Source organism: Pseudopodoces humilis, chromosome 4 (genome assembly GCF_049639895.1).
Source record: "Pseudopodoces humilis isolate 2021_Gansu_Grassland_sample_001 chromosome 4, ASM4963989v1, whole genome shotgun sequence".
NCBI classification, from domain to species: Eukaryota; Metazoa; Chordata; class Aves; order Passeriformes; family Paridae; genus Pseudopodoces; species Pseudopodoces humilis.
The window spans coordinates 74228272-74251975 of NC_142203.1; the positions used below are offsets into that span (position 1 = coordinate 74228272).

The following is a 23704-nucleotide window of genomic DNA, read 5'->3' on the forward strand; positions in this document are numbered from 1 at the left end:
TTAGCCATGTATGTTTGGTCAGGTCATAGTAAATATGCTTCACCTCCTCCTCCTTAGTAACACATGGGCTTCACGGTGATTTCAGACAGAGCCCAGGTTTGAAAAAAGATGCACAAGTGCCTCCAAAACCTGGACAAATTGATCTGGGATTTAGACACCCACAGATTAGGACGTGGATTAAGGCTTGGTTTTCCTGCTCATGCAGCTTTGATCCTTCTCCCATACCTTACACACATGATGGGTGCTCAAAGGGCTACATGAAGCCTCGAGGAGGATAACTGTGATACCACCTCTTACTGAAGAAATCCTCCTTGGCAGACTGACTTAGACCGAAATTTTGATGACTCAAAATCACCTTTTTAAGCATGATCATTTCCCACTGACTCAAGGCAGAGCCCAGGGAGATTAATGTCACTCATTTTTGGAGTATTTTTATTACAAGCTGAACTTGAAAACAAACCCAAAAAAAACAGTTCAAGGGGATTTTTTTTTCTCATAATCTTTTAAATGATATAGTGCATGGGCATGAAAGAGGAAGCTCTTTTAAACACAGCAGAGGTTTGGCCCTATAACACTTTGGGAAGAGATTTTCCCACCTATTGAAAAGGATGGGCTGCCTTCTCAGCACCAAGCAATGTCTAATATCCACTTTCCTGTCCTCCCTGAATGCTTGTAGAGGTCTCAGGGGAAGCAGCAGTTTTATGAGACTATGCTCAGTGACAGCAAAGGTGTCACAAGAAATTCTTCCATAGCCATGTAGAGGGAAAAAAAGAACTGCAAACACCTACCTACCATGCATTGACTGCAGAGAGTACGACTGCACAAAATCAGAGCCTTCATTTCTATTTATCACCCAGTCTGATGGCCATGGAAGGTGTGTTCTTTTCTGTGTGGTCATCCAAAAGGTTGAATAAATAAAGCTAAGCATAAGGAAGTTATGGGAAAAAAAATCCCCAAACAAAAACCAAACAAACCCAGTGGGAACAATAGCCTAAATAAAATACCTTGTAGCATGGTTATGCTCAGGGTGATGACTTTAATTGCAGGAGGATAAGGAGTTTGAAAGAAGCAGATCACAGCTCAGACACGGCTGCATCCAGCTTGCACCTGTGTTGCAAGGTCCGAGCTGGCTGGGGCTGTGTTCACACACACCCTGTTCTCAAGCTGGGAGCTCTTTGGGTCAACACTGGTCTAATCTGGCCATTTAAACAAACAAAAAAATCTCAGCACCCAGCAGGTGGGTGCTGTGAGCAGATGGGGAGAAGGCTGCTGCCCTGGTGAACCATTAGCATAACACCCAAGGTCTGGCGTGCAGCAGCTGCTGAGCCGCAGCTGCTGCAGAGATGTCCCCAGCAGGGGTCTGGAAGACCCCAGTGCTGTGATCTCAAGGGGTGTGTGATGCCTGGAGACCTACAGACTGCATCTCCAGGATGGGGAATAACCTGCGTCCCTGCAGCCAGGGGGGATCCCACACACGCCTGCGCCTCGGCTTGCGGGGTTCCAGGATCAGGCTGTGAACAGCTCGCATCAAGGGGTGATCAAAGGCACTGCAGAAAGGGAGGCTGGCAGTGAGTGGGGAAAAAGTTCCAGTACTGGCAGAGTGATTTCTTCTGTGCACAACGTCTGTCTGTACCGTGTGTTATGTTTATGTGCACCGTGGTGGGTACAGATGTTTTTGGGGGGAAGATAACTAGGAGGAAACAGCAAGCTGAAACTTGCATGGAGATGTAGCTCTCTGGTCTATCTGTGTGTTCCCCTGGAAGAGCAGAGCTTGCAGGAGCCCTCTGCATTTACTTGCAGAACCACTGAGAGCTGCAGTAGTGGTTGTGGAAAAAATAAAAAAGCGATTTGTCACATTTAAATGGTTTTGGCGGTTTTGAAATTTCAGTGTTAGGCTGTTTTGATTGCCTGTTGCTTTAATCAGCACAAGCTCCAGAAAAGCAGCTCCTGGCAGCAGAAGGAGGGAACAACACATTCAAAGAGTGGGACAGACCTTCAGCTGGCATCAATCCACTGTCTTTTATGGATTTTTGCCAGGAGAGTTTGGCCCAATGTACACATTTCCCTTGCACATGGGAGCATTATTTGGGTTTACCACCTTGCTCGTGGATGCAGAGAATATACAGACTGAGCTGCAAGTGCCATTCTTGTGCCTCTGGTGGGTGGGAGTGGTTGTCCTGCACGTCATGGAGTAGCACCCAAATTTATTTTTCCCCTGAGGAAATGCAAACTCTATCAGGACTTGAAAAATCCCCTTAGCTTGTTGCATAATATTTCCAGCTACATCTCCAGCAGTCCCCAGTGCTTTGAAATACCACTTCAGCAATCTTGCAGGAGTTTCAATGCACACAGCACAGAGAGCAAGTAATGAAAACATGGAAGCAATTTAAGTAACAGCATGTGGGTACACAAAGGACTGGTAATGCCAGCAATGTAAAAAGGGACTGTGAACTGGGGATATAGCATTTATTCAGTGGCCACTTAGGGAGGAAGAAGATATGCCTGTTCCTAAGCTTTACACTGCTCTGCTAATTAGGCAATAGGGGTTAGTGCCTGATTTCTAAAGCTGTGGTCCAGAGAGCAGCGGTGATTAGACGGGGACTCTGTGGAGAGCCACGATGCTCATGTGCTGAGGCCCGGGGTTTTTGCCTTTGATTCCAGCTGCTACACTATATTAAAAGACATAAACATGCATTAAATACTTTCCTCATGTTGCTTTTCCGTGTGAGCAATCGCCCCAGGGATGTTATGCGATCCTGAATGGGAGGGGAGGGAATTCAGGAGAGGATCTTGCTGGGTGCAGTTGCTGATGCCCCGGAGTGGGGAGGGAGGCAGGGAATGAGAGAGCACCAGCATTGGGAACCTCTGCTCTGCTGGCTTGAATGCCTGGCTGCAACCCAACAACTTTTGGGGTTTCTTTTAAGTCCAGACCATGCCAAGTTTCACATAGGCTTCCCTTATTTGAACAAAAGAGTAAGGGTAGTTTCCTAACCCTTTTCCCGGGGCTGCTCAGAAGTTGAATCATAGCTTGGGCTGTTTCTCTGGCTGCTTGTGTGGCAACTGGAAAGTGCACAAATGTTCTGTAAGAGTTTTCTCTTGTTTCAACCCTTTGGCACCTGGGGATGGAGTGGGCTGAACCGTTGCCACTTCTAAACCCACAAATAGCTCCATTTCATTTAGTCTGATTGGAGAGGGAGGGAAGAAAAAAGCCAAGAGCCCAGAGGATGTCCTGCTGGCATGCTGGCAAAGCCCTGCAGCTGCAGCTCTCTCACCTGCAGTAGGGTTGTTCGAGTCAAGAACCTCAGCAACACTAAAAGTGCTTTTTCCTTCAGATAAGGAAACGTTATCAGTCTGGAAGAACACTGAGACTGTGGCATCAAATGCAGTGAAGCAACCTATCAGCATTCCCTGCCTGTCATGTAGCATTTAACAAGTCCCAGATGAACAGTTATTTCTCTGGTTTTGTTTTCTTTCCTTTTTTTTTCCCCTTCCCTGAATTTGTTTTTTGGTTTTTTGTGGATTTTTTTCCTATTCTCTTATGTCTGTAAACACTTAATTTTCCACCCCTTCTTTCTTTAGGCACAGCTTGACAAAGGCTCTTTGCAGCTTTCATCATATGCATAACGTCCTTCAGAGGATGTAAGCTTGTGGTTTTGTAATTATTGCTGCACTAGGGTTTTTTGAGAGCTTGGGATGGGTGAATGCATTTTATTGCTGAGAGATAAGCACAGCAGCAAGTCAATTGGAAGTAAAGCTTCCTTGTGTGTAGTCAGAGGAAACTATCTCTGGATTTTCTAGCTATGTTTTGTTTTTTTTTCTTTGAGTTTCTGTAGGTGTTTGCCATTTCCCTGCAGGAAACATTTCTAACACTTTCCCCCTTGAAATTCAATTCACAGTCTTCCTTTTCACTGCCCCACATATGCAACTTCTTCTGGTGATTCACCTTTCCTTGAAGACTCATTCACGTGCTTACACCATTGCTGATGCAAAATTGATTTTGGCCTTTTTTTCTTTTATATTCTTTTTATTACATTTCTGTATTCCTTACACATACATTTTTAGCTATGTAGCCTATCTTAATATTTGCAGCTAGTATTTTACCTACTCTGTTAGACAGAAAGACAAAGTAAGTTCCCTAGTGGCTCCAAGCTGGGGGTCCAAGGTTAAATTCTTGGGGAAGCCAAGGTTGAAACTAGCTGTCCAAAGCACATTTTCATAAACAAAGTTTAGTTCTTATCTGAAAGAGGAGGGATTCAAAGAAGGTTGGACTGGGAAGGAAATACCTCACCACTATTGTCTCTAACTGGGGATTTTTGTCAGATATGCTAAGTTGCTAAACATACAAAATTTGTGTATGTGTTATGCTACGGGTCCAACTTCTCTGTTTTCCACCTGGCAAATTGTGCACCTAAGGATCCTGGTAAAGGTAACCCCTTTTTATCACCTAACTGTGTCTGGCTCATGATTTTGGGAGCAGTGAAAAGGCATCATTGCATGCCTCCTTTTCCCACAGAAAATCACAAGTTCTTCCCCTCCTCTCCTTCCCCCATTTTTTTTATTGTTGACTGCACATTGCACTTTCCCTCCAGGTTCTGGTGTGCATGCGCAACTCTTGCTGGATTACCCCCGTGCCAGACTCATCTCCCCGGTGATTTGTGTGCATGATCATCCAATTGCTCACCATGCATGCTTATCCCTCTTTGCTAGGGGCATCCCTGTGCAAGATGTCATCTGAGTCAGCTCTTCCTGTTACCATCCCAAATGTGGCCCAGGAGGTTGACATAAGTGCTTGCTCCCTGTGGCCTGGGGAGGAAAAGAAGGCATTTGCATGTTAGTTGTACCTGCTTGAAGTGGTAGGGTTTGATTCGCAGCTTCTTTTTCTTCCCCTCTCCAAAGGATGGAACATGCACAGTCCCTTCAGCTTGGACTTGCCTGTGTGCTGATTTAGACCCTGTGCTTTCCTAGAAAGGCCTTGAGGCAGCTCTGTGTGGTTCTTGTGGTGGGTACGTGGTGCTCGCACCAGCAGAGTCGAGCTCAGCTGCTTCCCAGCTTATGGTAGAGCCCCAGAAGTGCCAACACAGTGGAGGAGTGTTCTTCTAGCTGCCTCCAAGGTGAAACTGGCTCTTGAGCAGCTGAGAGATCAATGCAGAGCTGCTCCTACAGGCACGAGGCTCCTGGCATTTTCAGTCTTTCTACACAAGCGCATGGGTGCAAAGCTACACAGACTCAGCTGCTCTTTGATAGTCATCCCAGGTTCCCTTCAGGCTAGCTTTTCTTTCTACAGCATTGTCGGAGGCACAAATGAAACAGCTGGAGTTTGGTGGTCTCCCACCTCAGGTATCTTAGGCTCATGGCAGAAAAAGAACAAGAATTAATGTTTTTGTTTTGGTTTTTTTGTTGTTTGTTTTTGTTTGTTTGTTTTTCTGAAGAAATTAATTTCTTCACTTAATAAATCAGTTTTTCTGGGAGCTGAGAGCCACTTAGGTTCATCTTGGTCCTTGAAGGCACCCTAGGTGCTCAGACGGGGAGCTGAGTCATCTTGATCCCCCACATAGCCATCTGGAGGAGGCTGGTCCCACCTGCTTGTGGTTCAAAGCCTCTCCCTGAGAGAGAGCTGGAGGGCTAGAGCCTAGCTTTTAACCCTTCCTTGTCCTCCAAGACTTGCTGGTGAAGTGTCTGCTTGCATCATGTCCTGGATATCTGGATATCTTGTGACAGGAATAAAGCAGAGTGTCTTTTCCAGCCCAGTGCTCTGGCTGAGCCAGCTGATGCCCATTCTTCAGTTCTATCTGCTCCCAAAAAAATGTGATTTTTTTTTTCTTTTTTTTTTTTTCCCCCATCTAGTCAAGTGGGTGCTAAGGGAGAAAACATCTGTCAGTGAAGGGATGGGCTGAGAAAATGTAAGCAGGCTTTTTCTGCTGAACACAGAGTGCCAAACAAGGAAGACTTGGTGTACTTGATTAGCTGCCATGACCTGGGCTTGGGGAGGTTGTCTGTGTTGAGGACAGGTTTTGTTTTGCAGCAGTCTCTCCCTCCCACAGCTGAGTTTCGATGGCCTTCTGTGACATTTCCTTGTTTACTTCTGCTGTGTCTTTCTCTTCAAACCATGGCAAAATACCCACAGACCTGGTGTTGGGATTGAGGAGATGCTGCAAGGAAGCAGCTGGGACAAGTGGGGGTAGCTGGGTGTCCGGGTGGAGGTCCTCAGACCCAACACCAAAGTGCAGGAGGAGAGGGTGCAAACCCTTGGCCAAGTCAGTGCATGCGTGTTGTTTCGAAAGCACTGTGGCCTCCAGGCTAACAGAGATGGAGATGTGGTGTGCTGGCATCTACACCAGGGCTGCAAACTGGCTGTGCTTTCATTTGCAGAGGTTTTGGGGTGTCAGTCCTTCATGTGCATGATCATGCTCTTCCAGCAACACCTTTTGCCTGCAGTTTTTCCTTTTCTCCCCTTCCAGGCATGCCTGACCACAGATACCTTCTGATTTACCTACAGACTTTTCATCTTAACTTCGCTTTTCACACAAACACACACACACAACACACACAGCTAGGTCAGGTCTAATTCTTCCCATGGGCATCTTGCTGGCCCCATTCTTCTGCCCAGCCAGTGGGACTGAGTGATGGACCCATCTTAGTCCATCTGAGTGGAAAGTGTGCCTTTAGCTGGTGCCTTCAGCTTGTTTTCTCTTTTGCTTTTTCTCAGAGAACACAGACTCATAAGAGTTGATTTCTGGCCGCTTTCCTCCTATGTGACTTCTCTGGTGTCTAGTGATGAATGAACTTTTCTGCCAAGTCCTTTTTGGGAACCTCTCAGGGCTCCCTTTCTTCTGGCCAGAGAACAATTAGAACAAAACATATTAAGAGTATTACATCCCAAAGGTTGTAATTTTGCATCACATTTCATCAAAACTGGACAAAATATTCAAAAAATACTGAGGAGAGAGGACTGTGCAGGCAGGCAAGGACTTTGTGTGTGCATTCACATTCACACAAACATAGTGTGACCATGTTAGCCTTGTTTCCTTAGGAAACTGGTCTAAAAATATGCAGAATAAACATGAATTGTTTTGTTTTTTAATGCTGAGACTTTTCTGACTCTTGGACCTTAAAATGATTCCATTTCAGATGTGACCCTCCAGGACAAGTCCAGTTAGCTGTGTTTTTATAAGAACATTGTTTTCCATTTCTTGCCATGACCTCTAACATGAGTTAGGCCAGAGACTGTTGGCTTCTTCATTTCAGGACATAAAGTGCTATTTCTACATGGTGGTTATATTTGGACTCTGAGCTGCAGGTGGTTGCTATGAGGAAATGATTCTCAAGCCATGGCGTGTGTAGCAGTAGCATGACACTGCTTGTAGGATGGACAGCAAACTGTATTTCTTCAGACTGGACAGAGCAGTAGCAGTCCCAACATCTTGTGATTATTTTCTTTTTTATTCTTTGGGCTGTGGGCTAGCAGTGCAAATGTGTCTTACTACATGTTGCAAGTGGGACTGTATACCTGAGATCCACCTTGGACTGTGGCCAAGATGGGTTAGCTGAAGATGAGGCCATGGTCAGTCAAGATAGACAGTCAACCACAGCTGTGTTTGCAGAACCAAATGGGGATTTAAGGTTCTGTGCCATGCTGCTGTTGTGCTTGCATGTCTGCTGTTGGCAGGTCCTGTGCAAAGGAAGGCATCAGGAGAGCCTGTCCTCCTGCAAGAATTTCACAAGTTCTGCAGAGAGGAGGATAAGTGAAACCATCTTGTCTCTTAGTACAGAATGTGAAACAGAGCAATGAGATTAAGTGACTCACTCAAGGAACTGTCACAGGCCAGGTTAATGCTCAAACCTTTTTCTCTGAACTGTGGTTGCTTAACCATGACACAGTTGAGTCTCCCAGGGGTGGCCTGATCTCCAAGCATTGAGTGCAGAGCCCTTCTGGAAACCAGTCCTCTTCTAGCTGTCATTTAAACAGATCAGTTTGCTTCAAAATGGTTAACTCTCTGCATCTTCACTGCTCACTTAAAAACAAAACCTCTCAGGGAAGAGCTAGGGCTGGATGCAAAAATAAGGGGGTGGAGTTTTGTGGCCAGCATGCAATCAGTTGACCTAGATGACCTTAATAATCCCTTCAGGTCCATAAACTCTAAAATGTGGTAAGAGTTGAATGAGGAACATCTACAGGAGGACTCGTTATCTTCTCATCAGTTTCTCATGGCTCTCTCTCACCTGGGTGGCAAGGTTTGCAGAGAGAGATGGTATCTTTTTATTGTGTGTTACAAAAACTCTACCACTATAAACTTGGGTGGTTCATTGAGGAATTTCAGTACTTTGCAGCATCCCAGCTCCATGTGAGCAGCTCTCCCTCCACATGGCTGAAAGATGAGAATCAGCCCTGAGGGGATTCGTGGGTATTTCTGACTTGCCCAATGCTCTCACTTTTGGAAGGAATGTGGTGGCACAAGCAAATGAGCCAGAGGACATGGTCCCCTCTCTCCATGCTGAGGAATCTGACAAGGAGAGGGCTGAGCACTGGACTTCAGTGAGTCACCAGGATCACACCCTTGCCTCACAGGGCAAGTCACTGCTTTCCCAGCTGGAGCTTCTGTGAGAAGGCACTTCTGTTGGCAAACATTTCCCAGGAGGATATGTAGGAAACAGTTTCCTCATACCTACGAGGTAGAGCTTACACTGGGATTACTAAATAGACTTTTATCAGTAGTATCCCCTGCTCCTCAGAACATTGTGCCAGTCTGGGTAGCTTCACCAAAATTTTACCTGCTGTATTCCCAGGTGAGTGATTTGACAAAAGGTCACCCTTAAGACTAGGAAAAGTAGACCTGAGGCAGATATTTTTTTTCTGCTGGGGAGAGCAGCACTAACAAGGTCTTGATCAGCCCTCATTTCTGCCTCCCACCAAAGTCTATTCAGCTGCAGGGACAGTCCCTCCATTAGTCACCTGCCTAATCTGCATTAACAGGGCGCTTGAAGGCACTTCTTTATTGCATCTTCCACTGGGAGCTGGTGCTGTTGGATTGACAAGGTGTTCTGGTTCTTATATCCGGGGTTGTGTGCAGGTTAGATGGGGATAATTAATTTGTCCTGTCCATTTTCTGATGCTGTGTCCACCAGCACACAGCTGGTGAAGTTCTCTTTCCAAAGAGAGCCTCTTGCTTTCCATGGGATACTTTTCTTCAGTAATTTATGCAATCAGCAGGACAAATACCCTCCAGCCTTTTTTCTCTCTGGTCTTAGTTCCACTGCACCACTTGTAATTATATTCCTGATTGGGGGTGGGGGTGGGAAAGCCCATTTGCTTCTGTGACTACAGCACAGCCATCACAGGAGGAAACAGGGAGAGGGTGATGGGGAGGGACTGATCTGTCCTTAGGGGTTCAGCTCTGGACATGGGCAGGAGCTGCTCTCAGTCACCGGGGGACAGCGACTGCCAGCGTGCTCCTTGGGAACTGGTGAAGGTCAGGGCAGCTCTCCGGGGGAACAGCACATCCTCTGCTGCTCCCTGTGCCTTGGCTGGCAGCTGTGCTGCATAACCAAGCCATGCTTCATCTGCCTTGGGTCCTTGGGATGTGCAGCTCTGGGCTGTAGTTGGGGTGATCTTGAAGAGAGTGGGAATTTGGCTGTTCATGTAATCTAGAGGATGTTTTAGAGAAAAAGGAGGGCAGCTTGTGATACACGGCCAGATGCTCAACCTGAGGCATTTGGGTGTGACAGAAAGGCTGGCAGTGATTTACCCTTGGCTTTCTGCACTTGCTGGAGTTCATATCACTGATATATACATATGCAAAACTTTGGTAAAGTAGGACTGTTGTAAATTACTTTCTAAATAAGTCTTTTACTATATACATGTTAATTTGGCCATTCAATTTCACTTCGACCTGCTTAGATGTTGATGTTGAGGGTTGTTCTAAGGTGTTGAAAAGGTGTGAGATAGAAACCCTGTGTCTTCTCAGTCTATCTAACCTCACTTAATCTAATATACTCAGCACAAACCTGTGGGGTACAGCAGCTGTGTGCTGGAGATAGAAGTCGACTCAGTCCATCTTGGCCACATGGTTTAATAGGCCTATGAAATCCCCAGGTCAAAGGCCAGCCACCATGCCCATCTTTGTCACATCTCAGTGATGTGTATCCTGGCAGGTTTTCCTTTTTGTTCCTCCCCGGCTTGGAAAGAACCATCTGCCGGGTTGGCTTTCAGAAGAATTTTGAAAAATACCAATTTCCCTTTGTTGAGTGGGGTGTGTGTGAGGGGGTGGGGACACACAGGACAGAAGGAGGAAGGAGAGCCTGACCTAAAACCAAGCCAGTATTTTCAGGGATTTTAGAATAGCTTGTATTGTGTTTCCTACTCCCCAAGGAAGGGTTGTCCTCTTTCTTCTTTTCTCTTTGATTTGATTCCCTGCCACTCTGCAAGCAAGTCAGAAGCTGCAGCTGCTGCTGTCAGCTGGGAAGGGAGTCCCCTTGTTTAAAAACCATGTGTTAATCCCTGGCTAGAAAAAGTAGCATTGCTTTATGCTCCCCTCATAGCCCCCTTTTCTCTCTGCATCTTGACTGCCTGCCTGCAGACTTTACACGTGTGTGAAAATAGATGCAGGTTGACACCAAAGAGACTCAACAAGGACCACAGGTAGCATGAAGGTCTGTAAATAAATAAGCCTAAAGCCTGGGCAAAGTGACCAAATACAGTTTTGAGAGTAGGGTGGTAGTCAGAAAGGACAAGTGTCTTGTGAGGTCTGTGGAAAAACTGTGGAGACCTTTATGAGTAAGGGGAGCTGTTTTTGTCATTGCTATTGGACACAGATGGGTAGAAGTGTTTGCTCACGGGGCCTGTGCTTTGTTCCCGAGGAAAAGCCAGCAGCCCAGTGGGAGAGGAATTTAAACAGTGAGGTAAGGAGAAAGGAGGATTTGGGCTCTGCCAGATGGAGACAACCATGCAGGCAGTGCTGGAGAGGGTCTGATGGGTAAATAAGAGGCCCAAGGGGCTCAGCTTACTATCAGGTGTGATACCACAGCATTGATGGGTGAATGCAAAAGGTGGCCTGAGGCTGAAACAGGAGAGAAAGAAAGGGTTTTGATTTTAACCATCAAAAAACACCTTTCTATTTCTTCTAGTAGCACTAGAAAATGAATCACCACAAAGACAGGGAAAAAGGACTTAGATGATGGATGGTACTTAGAGAAAATTGAAGGCAGTGCCTTGTAACGTTATAGATCATAGAACAATTTGGGTTGGAAACCCTTGCCATGGGCAGAGACAACTTTAGACCCTGTCACCTCTGAATGCTACAAAAGAACACAGTTTCTCAGCTCTCTCTGAAGGTTTTGAAGCAGAAAATTGAGGCAGACAGAGGTGTCTCACCCGGGCCCACTGGAGAAGGCAACCCACCACCCACTGCAAGGACCCTTGTTCCCATGGCTTGGTTGGACTGGTCATTCTCCCACCATGCCCCAGATCTCCCTGTCCACAGGCTGCAGGAAACAGCAGGGCTCCCTGTGGGCTTTTCCTGCCACCCTTTCCCAGATGAGCCGGAGCGGGCAGACCAGCCATGCCCGCCCACCATGGGTGGCAGGGAGGCCACAGCTCTCACGCTTGGGCTCCTTCCCAGCAGATTTCTCTTGACCTCTGCTCCCCAGTTGGGGTGACAGGAAGGAGCCACGTTCTGTACCCCACGCTGCTGCCTTGCCTTCCCTGCCGTGGCCCCTCGTTAATAAAAGGTGTAATTGGGAGCCCTCCCTCCATCCCGTCTGGTGTGAGGCCATTTGTGTGCCGCAGGAGGAGGGGCAGCGGGGGAGAGAGGGAGGGAAATCTCCTTTGTTTGTTCAAGTAATTTAGGCCTCAGATGTTTTTTTGAGAGAGAAAAGCAAAAGAAAGGTTGATCAGCGCTGGAAAAGGTGTGCTCCTGGTGCATAAAGGCACCTCGAGAGCAGCGGGAACAAAGTGCACCAAAGAAGTGTGGATTTAAGCGTTTTGCGTTTGCTTCTTAAGTTTGCCAGGCGAGATGTGAGTCTTGGAAGAAGCCCAACAATAACAAAAAACAAACAAACAAAAAAACTAACCAACTGAACAAAAAAAAAGAGAAAAATACAGGAAAGAAGTTTGGTCTGCTTAGCTGGGCTGAAAGGAAGCATAGGAGAGTTGCTGGGTTTTGCAGCCAATTAATTTTGTTTCTGTTTTGCATGTGCTAGCACATTGCTTTTAGAGTCAAGATTTTCTACTTCATGTGCACTAACACACTGCCTTTGGTGTTAAGATTGCAGCTCTCTGATGCATCCCCATTTCCCATCAATCCCATTAGACATCTCTTTTTTATAATAAGAATAGAAAAGCAAACAAAACAAGTGACAAATATTCTTCTGTTCATTTTAGGTTGAAATAAAACTCACATTTAAGCCTTATTGAAAGGCCTAAACTAAGTTGAAAATGTCTGTGATGTGAAGGGTGGGCTTTGCCATTGATACCCTTGTGTTTCATCTGTGTGAAAGTTGCAGAAAAATGCACATGGGATATGCAGAATTGAATTTTTTTTTTTTTTTTGTCAAGTTAGAGAATAGGGTAGTGGGGTGAAAGAAAGAATTAGTTATGGCAAATCTTATTAGTGTCCATTGTAAGCAGAGAAGCGGAGACATATGGGACCTCTTGCAAAATTATTTCTTGTTTATTCAACTTCGTAACCAAAGCAAATTTTTTTGCATAGTGTTATTTATTTGGCAGCTGGAGGGGTGTGGAAGGTGTGTGTCTAGGAAGCAAAAGAGGGGGAAGAGGGAACACAGTATTGGTATTCCATTAAAACTGATGTTCAGTGCTTTGTTTGTCAGGTTTTGGCAATGCTTTTTGCTTTGAAAGCCATTCAAAGAGGATCGAAGCAGATGGCAGGGAGATCCTGTTTGTGTTATTTTTGGACATTCCCATTGAAAGTCTCAGATTGTTGTCCTTTTTCCCCCTTCCCCCACTTGTGCATGTTTTTCTTTCTTCCTTCCTTTCCCCTTTCCTTCTTGAGAACATTTTTATTTTTTTAAGGCATATATTATTAATCATACAACATCACCTAAAAGCTGGGTGTGTTTCTGATGAACCAAAGCTGTGGCTAGTTTATATTTTTGTCTGTCTAAAATCAGACAAAGTGGTGGGGGTACTGTCTCCTGGAGCACTACAAGCAGAGTTAGGAGAGTGAGCTGGGAAGCCAGACTGCCATTTTGTGGGGTTCAGCTCCACAGCAGCACATTTCCCTGGCAGACCAGAAGCTGTATTGAGCCCAGGCAGCAAGTTTAGATTGAAGGTCTTTGATAAAACAACTTTAGTGACCCCATCCTTTCTAAGCCCCCGTGGAGGAGAGGACCAGCTGTAGATGGACTGGAAAACTGAACCCTGGCTCTTTGTGGTGATCTTCCCATGTCAGTGGTGGGATTTGTTGGACTCAGGCAGCCTGGAAAGCTTTTGTTCTGCCATCATCAGTGCCCAGATTGTGGTAGGAAGAGAGAACTTCATTGTCTCACATTGCTGGTATAAACAGCTTCCCTGAGCAGTAATTTAGTTTCAAATAACACCGCTGGAAATATCTGCAGTGCTTTTCATGTGGAAGTTTTCACAGAAGCCCTTCACAAGCTTTGTGCAGGCAATCCAGCAAAGCTGAGCCTGTTCCAATCAGTTAAAGCACTTGGCTAGCCTGGGTCTATCAGCGAGGATGTGCACACACAAGGAGGATGGGAGGTCTTGGCTGCAGTCGGTATCTAAAAGTTCAGGTGATTCACCCGAAGCTCCTCCAGATGATTAAATCTCTTAAGCTAAGCTGGAAATCTCGAGGAAACAAGCATTATCATGCTCATTCTGTCATGGTTATTCCCTGATAGAAGCAGATATTTAAATCCTCCAATATTTGCATCAGGTGATATTAGCAGTACTTTGGCACAGGAAAATGGTTTACAAGGACATAAAACTTTGGCCCAGAAAAATAAGCAAATTAACTTTACGGGTTTCACTTTTACTACTGTAACACTGAAAGACAGTTCAGTGCAGGTCGTGTTTGAGTTCAAGGTGATGATTCATCTTGGTTTTTAGATTGGTTGAACCTGTATACCCACATCCTCAATCATATTTTTTTTTTTTTTTTTTTGCAACTGGTGCACTGAGGGAACCCACTTCAGAAACTCTCATTTCATTCTTAATTGAATGAATGCTCAGAAGTCTTTATTGTGCATTGCAGCACCTGAGTTTCAGCGCTGTAGTTGTAAGGTGGTATGGGTGACCCATTATGTGTGAAGTGATGTCTCTTGAGGTGCTTTTTGTTGGCTGCAATAAGCTCTGGAGGGGAAAAAACAAACCAAACCAAACCAATCTTCACCTTCCTCTCGCTGTTATGTCTTGCTTGATGATGAACATCCCCTTGGCAGTGTTTTTCCTCTGCAGTGCTGATTTTTATGACTGCCTTATTAAAGTTTGGCAACTCTTTCTTGTTACCTACTGGACGAGCCTTGTGCTCAGGGGACCTTCCCCTGCACCTGGGGTGGCACGGCTGCTCTGCCCAGTGAGGATTTCCCTTCAACAGCTTCCAGGGATAAGGGCTTTCCTGGTCTGGTGCTTTGAGAAAGGAGCCAAGCAACAGTCTCAGCCTAGACAAAAGGCAAACTCGACCTACTATTTATGTAGTTACTTAAACATGATTTAACCTAAATAATGCACACTGTGACTTGGCCGGGGGAGAGGGGGAAGGGGAGGAGAGGAGCTTGTTTCTAATGAGCCGGGAGACAGCACAATTAATTACATATGAAGGACAGATAACTGACAGCAAACTGTCTACAGTAGAGAGAAACAAAATACCGATGTGAACAATTAAAGCGTCCATGTGACGGAAGGGTCAGCGATTTCTCATAGAGCAGGCGGCTGGGCATGGCCCCTGGAGAGCCACAGGGGATGCTCGGCTGAGCGGGAGGCCAGGTGGGCAGAGATTTTGGGGTCCTCCATCATCAAAGCTGAGCAAGCATTTCTGAGAGGCTGACAGGCAGCGCTCTGGGCATTATTTTCATCACATGCACTTTTGACAGCGGAACTGTTAGCTACTGATCTCAGCAACACGTGAGGCGGGGAGGAGAGTGAGTGAGCCAGCAGAGCAAAGGCTCCACGGGCAATTAGGTACCTGCCTCAGGATGCTGCCAGCCACATGAAGGAGAGCTGAGATGATGGAGGTTTTCCTTCCCTTTTCTTTTTCTTAAAAATTGTTAATTTTCCTCACCGTCACCCAGACGTGGAAGTGCAAATCTCAGCTGCTGGCAGCTGAATTCTTTGAGGAGCATGGTCAAAAATTTTCATCCTCTCTGCTCACCCTCCCTTAACTGCAATGAAATCTGGCATAACTTATCACTCACAACACCCCTTTCATCCTCCCCTCTCTGCCAGCCCATCCTGCGGTCAGCCCCTGGCTGTAAAGATTTGAAGGTAAAGGCCGGTGGATTAACCTAGGGAAGGGCCAAAGGTTAAATGAGCAGGGCTAGCAGCATGCAAAGGGCTACGATTGAAATATTTGCTGAACGCTGACAGGCAGCAGAATAGAGGCAGACAAGTGGCAAATTCCTGTTTTCTCCTCTAATTGAGAAAATATTTTGGGTGGTATTCAGGCAGGCTGCAGATCGAGACAGGGAAAGTCAGCCAGCCAGGGAGGGAAGGATGGGAGGACTCTAATAAAAACACTATTCTCACTAAACCTGTTTCCAAAACCTTTGTATTTATTCTTGAGGAAATCCCTGGAGCCTGGGGCTTACCTTTTGCTTGGTCATTTTCCCCATGATGCAGAGCCAAAATGCTGCCCCTCTGAACTTAACATGACTCACTAGCAGAATTTGCCCAATTCTTGATGTTTTTGTAGCTGCAGAAGTCTTTTTTTCATTGAATCATAGAAAGGTTTTGGTTGGAAGGAACCATCAAGATTGTCTTTTTCCAAGCCCCTGCCATGGTCAGGAACATCTTCCACATGACCAGGTTGCTCCAAGCCCTGTAAAACTTTTCTTTGCAAGTCTAGCTTATAGCATGGAGGCACTACCCTGAAAAATCCAGATGTTGCGAGGATCCATCTCTCATCTGCTGGACAGGAGATTAGTGAGATTTGATGGTGCATTGATAAAACATGACAACTACTCAACCCTTCATTTTATTTGCTTGTAACATTCATAACACTCAGCTGTGTCTCAAGCCTGTGTGTAATACACGGTGTCTTTGTGCCTGGACAGGGCTGTTACATGCATTGTGGAAGTGAAGAGAGAGAAATTGTGTTTGTTTGTTGCATCACAGGTCGGCTGCACTGATTTCTGCCTTGGGACAGCCCTCTGGCAGTCCTTGCTTGGTCTTGCATGTGGGTGGGAAGCTCTGGTGGCACTTGTGAGAAGGAAATTCCAGATTGATGTGACCAAAAGTGGTTTGCTGGCCTTTCACACCCTGACATCTTCTTCCAAGGGGTCATTTAATCCTGCAAATACCCTCTGCCTTAAACCTTCTGCTTTCCCCTTCCCCAAGTGCTCCTTCAAAAGCTGATAATATACTGAGAAGGTTTCAATTAACACAATCTCCTTCTTTCTTAGAAATATGGTCTTAGTTAAGGAGTCCGTGAGTAGGGCAAGAAGATGTAAAAAGAAACCTCTCCTCAAGCCAAAAAGTAGCATGAGGGTCAGCAAAGTTTGTGTTCCCTTCTAAATGCTCTTGTCATAAAGCTGGGAGGCCGACTTTTAAAATGTTTTCTGGAGCATGCCATAGCTGCAGCAGAGAAAGGTTTTGGCAGGAGTGTACCCAGTTTGTGGCCAGCAAGTTGTGTTGCATTTGGGCTCTTGGAATCTCATGTGCTCCTTAAAGATGCTCAAGAGGCAGTCAAGAGATTCCTAATAGTCAGTATGAGCTTGGTTAAAGCTTTAGCATTTATCAACCCCTCCAAAACTTTGTTGTTGAGCAGAAGGAAGGAAAGTTTGCCTGGCTTTTTGGATCAGCTTGCAGTGAGGCATGCTGAGGGCTGCCAGGGTTCCATTCTGCTGGCCTCTCACCACAGTTGCTCCTGGAAAGCAGTTGACAGGGTTGGGGCAATATTCCTGCTGCTGGAGCAAGGCAGGGGATGATTCTTTTCCTGCCTGTGGCTATGAAGCAGCTGGTATGTTGGTTGCTCAGCATGGCAGATTTCTGCCTTGATTCAGGAGGCCTGTGATGGGAATAAAGCAGCACAGTCAACAACACAGTGGGAAAACTGAGGCACTACTAGAGAATACGTACAGAGAAGGGAATGGAGCTGGGGAAGGGGCTGGAGCCCCAGGAGCGGCTGAGGGAGCTGGGAAAGGGGCTCAGCCTGGAGAAAAGGAGGCTCAGGGGGCCCTTGTGGCTCTGCACAAGTCCCTGGCAGGAGGGGACAAGCCGGGGGGGTCGGGCTGTGCTGCCAGGGAACAGGGACAGGAGGAGAGGGAACGGCCTCAGGCTGGGCCAGGGGAGGTTTAGATTAAATATTAAAAATTTTCTTCACCAAAGGGCTACATCAACACCCCATAAGAGATTTAAAAGCTGTGTGGATGTGGCACTTGAGGACATGGGTCAGTGGTGGCCTTGGCAGTGCTGGGGGAATTGTTGGACTCCATGATCTTGGAGGTCTTTTCCAATCTAAAAGATTCCATTATTCTGTGCCTCCCTCTGCATAATGCTCTGTGTCAGCATGAGCTGAAAGTGAAGCCCCTGACTCATTCAGTCATCAAGCCATCCTCCTGCCTTTAAATCACAGGTCTGTCTTGACCTTCCCTTACCCCCTCAGTCTGTGCCTGGGTTGCACAAGGGAGAACAAAGTGACACTTGTTTGCCTCGTCCAAAGAGCTCACTCAAGCAGGTGATTGTCTTGCCTCCTTTTGCAGTCCCAAAACAAAGTGTTGAAGTGTTGTTCTGGGATGTAAAACATCCCATATATTCCCCTGGGACTGGATTTCTGCTTTCTGGCTGCAAGTGGCACTGAAAGGAAAAGAGGTCAAAATTGCAGGATAAGGGAAATAATTCCCAGGTGCTGAAATTAGGAGAAAGATGTGAGCACTCATCCTCTGCACTCCTCACAGTGCAGGGAGCAAGGGAGCTTTAACAGCTTCAGCTGCAGTCTCTAAAGAGCTGATCCTTCATTTGTAACCCTGACAGAAAAAAGAAAAAAAAAAAAAAAAAAGAAAAACAAGAAGAGGATGAGAAGTCAATCAAATTCAGTTAAAATCTTGTCAATGTTTGTTTGTGTTGGGGATCCTAACAGACCAGTGCATCTGAGACAAATGCAAAACTATGTCTTGCAACAAAACAGTTTCTTGCAGGAAGGACCCTTGGTTCTCAGCCACAAGCCCTTGTTCACCTCCAAAAGGGAAGTTTATCCCTTCTGTGTTGAGCAAGGGAGGTTTGGTTTTATTTAATCATGAATATTTTCAGCACATGTGCTGCTTCTTGTTCGCATGAAGGTTTGGGGTTCAGATTCCAAAGAGTTTTGGACCTCAAAAACCAGGTGTATCTAGCATGCAAGCCAAGGAATTGGAAACATGGGTTTTGTGCTTAAAATGAAAGTTAAACTTCCTCTGTTTTGATCTCCCTCCTTTCGAATAAAGGATATGACAGCACACGCCATCCTCTGTGAGAAAAAAGTTAGATCTACAAAGCACTTTGAACCCCAGAGTGATATCATTCATTTTATTTGGTCTGTTCTGGTTTCTAGTCAAAATGAGAGAAACACAAAAAGATCTTGAGTCAGCGCTGCTTCTGGCTTTTTGTTTAAATCTGAAACCTAAAAATGAAAGGGCAACAAGACAGGAAATATAAACTGAAACTAAAAAGGAGACTTGAAGAAGCCCAAGAGAAATGTAAAATCTAAACTTTGCTGGGGTGTCTTCAGCTGTAATGACCTGAATGCTGAGCTCACCCCAGAGTGGGAAATTGTACTTTTTCATTCAACAAAAAGAGAAGAGCTTCTCTTAGGGGACTGATGAGTCTAGTAATTTCAAAAGTTCTAATTTCTAAACTAATTCCCATAATACCAACCTCTCACTACAGAAGGGTGTTTTGTTATTGTTGTTGTTGTTTTGGTTTTCTTTTCTTTTCTTTTCTTTTCTTTTCTTTTCTTTTCTTTTCTTTTCTTTTCTTTTCTTTTCTTTTCTTTTCTTTTCTTTTCTTTTCTTTTCTTTTCTTTTTTTTCCTTTTCTTTTCTTTCTGTTTTTTTTCTTGTGTTTGTTTGTGGGGTTTTTTTGGTTTGGTATGGTTTGTTTTTTTTTGTTTTTGTTTGTTTGTTTGTTTTTGTAGGGAGAACCAGACCACTTTGGATACCAGTATTCAGGGGAAACTGAGGCTTATAGCTGTAACCTGAGTTGCCACATGTTATTCATACATGATATTGCTATTCCAAAAGGCTTATATTTCACAATTTCCATGCTAGTGCTTTATCTTCTAGGCCATAATATTTCTACAGAGTTGTCTTCTCAGTTGGTCAGGATTTTATATCAAAAAGAACCAGTTTCTGACCAGAAGTTCAGAAATTTGTCTTCTTTACAAAATAAATGTATTTCTTGGTTTCTTTTTGTCGCTGTGTGTGGCTTCTAGTTTCAGCAACTCATTTCTCTGAAAGAAGTTAAAGGAGCCTCCTACAAGCCCCACAACACAGAGTTTCAGTGAAGTAGGGACCAAAAACAACTGTGTCTGAGTAAAAGTCGTTTGGGTGTTTGTAATCTGACTCAGCAGCCCAGACCTTGATTTTTATCTTCTCAGAGGATTGGGTGGGAGGAATGGGTAATAACAGTTCAAAGCAATGCAGTTCCTAACATCTGGGGTTAAAGGGAGGGATGGTATTTTGCAGTAAGGGCTATCAAAATCTTGATGTCATTGTTCAGTTTATGCCCTGTTGTTGTAACACTTTACAACCAGAAAAGAAGCTCAGATCATCCATGCTTCCTACAAGACTGCTTGTTTGGAGTATTTTAGGAATTACAAATATACTTCACCCTTCCCTCACTGATTTGGCTTTTAACACCTCAAGAAAATACAACAAGCAAGCTTGGGTGAAAGTGAACACCAAATGCTAGAAAGATGGTGAAGTAACTTGTGTGGGAGCTGATAAATTTGATAAGTTTGGTTGGAAAAGGTCTCCCTCAGACTTCAAATGAAAACAAAGCAGTCCTTGCCCTCCCCCAAAAAATGTAATTTTTCTGTCAAAGAATGAAAATGCTCAGGAACTGGAGTTCAGGCATTCTCAGAAAAACCTACATTGCCTTTAGGGTATTTAAATGAAAATAAACATGGGGGTTTTTTTTGGCCACATTTGGCTAGATAAGAGAGGTCATTGAGAATTAATTAATTCACTAACTAACTAAACTTATTTATTTATTTATTTATTCATTTACTGACACCATTGTTAAAACAAGTCCAAACTGAGCATTTGAGTTCCTCCTGCTGTTTTGATTTAGGCTTTTGAAGCTCCAGGCAGGCCAGGGAGGAGGCTGGAGCTGTGTCTGCCAGAACTCTGCTGCTCTGCCTGGGCTGTCCCCAGCCTCTGCCGGGAATGAAAGAGGTTTTTTGGTTGTGTTTTGTCTCCTTTGAGGCAGAGCAGCCTGCCTGGCCAGCAGCTGGCTATCTCCCCATGCTTGCCACTGATTTGCATGTGACCATTCTGTTTCCTGTAGTTTTAGATCCAGCTCTAGCAGCAGCAGAAAAGTGTAGGTTTAGGTCCAGACTCACACAGTGGATTTGTGGCCCACTGTGACTCAGAGCCTTGGGGTTTTTTTGAACTTCCAACACAAATACTGAGATAGCTGATACAGGAAGTTGGGGATGGCAGATGGCCCTAAAGCACCCCTAAAGGTGAGCATTTGATGAGACCCACTAGTTAAGGCAAGCCTGGCAACCTTGCACTAACACCCGTAGGTTTCATGGCAGGGAGATATGGGATTGTCAGGATAAAGAGACTCAGGTGTCCACACAATCACAGAATATCCTGAAATGGAAGGGATCCGCAAGGATCATTGAGTCCAGCCCCTAGCCCTGCACAGGACACCCCTAAAAATCACACCACGTGCCTGAGAGCATTGTCAAAATACTTCTTGAACTCTGCCAGGCTGGAGCTGTGACCACTGCCCTGGGGAGCCTGTTCCAGAGCCCAGCCACAATCTGGGGGAATAACCTTTTCCTGATATCCAACCTAAACCTCCCCTGATACAACTTCCTTTGATTCTCTGGGGTCCTGTCACCAGAGAGGCTTCAGATTCCTCTCATATTTTTGACCCTTCATACTGGTGATGTGGTTGGGCTTCCTTGGCCAGTGAGTGGCCAAGGAAGCCCAAGAAATAGTCCCTGAGCATGTTGCCCTTTTTGTTCTCATGTTTAGGCATGATATGGCACTGAGAAAGCTCCTCTTTAAAGGTGACAATTGTCCTTTGGTCCCTGTGAGGCCAGGATCAGTGAACACAGTCCCTTAAATTTCACTACTAGTGGTCTTGTATCTGCTGAAGGTGAATTATCCAAGTCTAGGAGGATTTAATATGCTTGTATCAATCCAATGTTTGGATGGGAGGGCTTTGACTGTGTTCAGTTCTCTTGTACAAATCAAGGAGTCACAGTTGAACACCTCAGGTATGGTAGATTAGAGATGAACCTACTACTGCTTTGAAAAAACTACTCTCAGGCCCTCCTGTAATGGAAAGATTTATTGTCATTAAGCATGGGAGAAGGGAAGGAGTCAGAGACAGTGAAAGTGGTTTTTAAAATACAAAAACCTCTCAGAGGGAAGGCAAGTCAAGGACCCCAAAATTTCCCAGTGTCACTCCAATAGCATAGACATGAGAGGACAACATCTTCCCTTATCACAACATACAGATGGAGAGTATTTTGGAACCTTGTTACAGAGTGTAAATGTGAAATTTTGTTCTTCTGGGATGGTTTCATATTCAGAAGCTCCAGTTAGAGAGGTGAAAGTTGGTACTTGCTGCTCCTTGACCTGCCACAAGTGGCATCCTGTGAGTGGGCACATTAGAGGATCTTCTGGGGCTTTCCCTGTGGGCTACAAAATGTTCAGTGTCCCCATTCCCTTCACAGGATGGATTGGTTGGTTTTGTGGAAAACTGTGACCTCAAAGGGGATGCATTAGCTCAGTGTGGATTGCTCCCAACTCCCATATCTCAAAACAAAAGTACAAGAAAAAATAACACCCCCCCTTCCCAGTTTTCCATGCTGCACCTCCTTCCCACTGATTTCATTGCAGTTTATTGTTGTCCCTAATGAGAGAATTCTGATTTAATGGAGTATTGGACAGATTGTAGTCAGCATAATTCCTCTTTCCTTCCACCTTATTTCTGTAGAATAATGTAATATGATCTTTAGCAAGTCCCTGTTTGTTTAAAGGAACATCCAAATGGAGGAATTAGATTGATTGCCATCTTCGTTTTCCTTTCTGTTCTCTGGAACACCTTCCTGCAGTAGTAACATCAAATGTAAAGACTGAGGAACTTGACCTGGCAGGTGCCAGCCCCTGGGAATACAAATGTTCAGCTGTAGGAAATATCTTTGTTGCAGCAGCACTGTGGAAGTAATTAGGCAGAGGATAATGGATGGGCTGCGGTAAGATAGGAGGGAATGCCTCCACAGAGGAGCTTCGTGGTGAGATCATAAACTACAACAGTGGAACAAGGATGAGCTGGTGATGTCAGCCAAAACCTGGGGTGAAATTCGTCTCCTCACAGAGGACTTCTCCCTGGCTGTTCCTGCTTGTATTGGTTCCCAAATATGGAGTCCCCTCTGCAGGGTGACTGTAGCAGTGTTAAAGATGGAAATGCTGCCATGTGCCAGTTTTAGGTGAACTTCTGGTTTGTTTCCACTGTCATGAAGTGTTTTGCATTCACAAAGCATTTCCTCCTTTCTGATGACTGCAAGTGGGCAGTGTGGGTGGGGAAAGATTTGTTCTCTGGTACCAGGCACAGGGTGTGAATCTTGGGGTGAATCTCGTGGTCGCTTGCGAAGGGCCAGGAGTTGGACTTGATGATCCTTGTGGTTGGTCCCTTCCAACTCAGAACGTTTTCTATGATTTTCTGATTCCCTATTAGGGACCACAGTACCAACAGCTGGAAAACACAATGTAACCTTTCCTTTGGGGCAACCCTTACCACACTGTGCATGTTGCTCCCCTACAGGTACAGATGCAGGTGTAGATAAATGGGGATCCTAAGGCAGATAACACTCATGTGGATCAGTGGTTGCAAGCAGAGGAATGATCACGAGTGACAACATTTAATTTCTTCAGTTTTGTTCTGTTGTTGAGTCAGGCTGCAATGGAAAAACACAACCTTGAATCAGAAGGTACTTGCCTTCAGAAGGATCATCTCCTCTGCTCTGTGTTTGGGAAGGACTCAGATGTAGGCACATGGCCAATGGAAATGGTCCTTCCCTAGCAGTCTGTGCAACACCTTTCCTTCTGGGCAGCATCTGTACCCAAACACAACCTGTGGAAGGAGAAGGAGGTCTGCTCTTCCTCCTCAGCTGCCTCTCCCTGCAGGGGATTTCCCTGCATGATGCCATGCAGCTCTAGTGGCAATTGTCATCATCTCATGGCTCAGTGGTGTTTGCCCCCAGAGGGATCCACCATATGGCTTTTGATACCTAACTGCACAGGTATGCAATATCTCTTTGCAAGTTAAAAAAAAATGAAGAAAAAAAAAAACAGTAAAAAGTGTTGAAAAAAGT

At 45.3% G+C, this 23704-nt stretch overlaps 1 protein-coding gene across 2 annotated transcripts in view; it reads left to right on the forward strand.

The window, feature by feature from the left end:
- The window catches only part of SETBP1 (SET binding protein 1), a 269083-nt gene that overhangs the window by 17694 nt on the left and 227685 nt on the right, over positions 1 to 23704 (forward strand). The window lies entirely within an intron of this gene.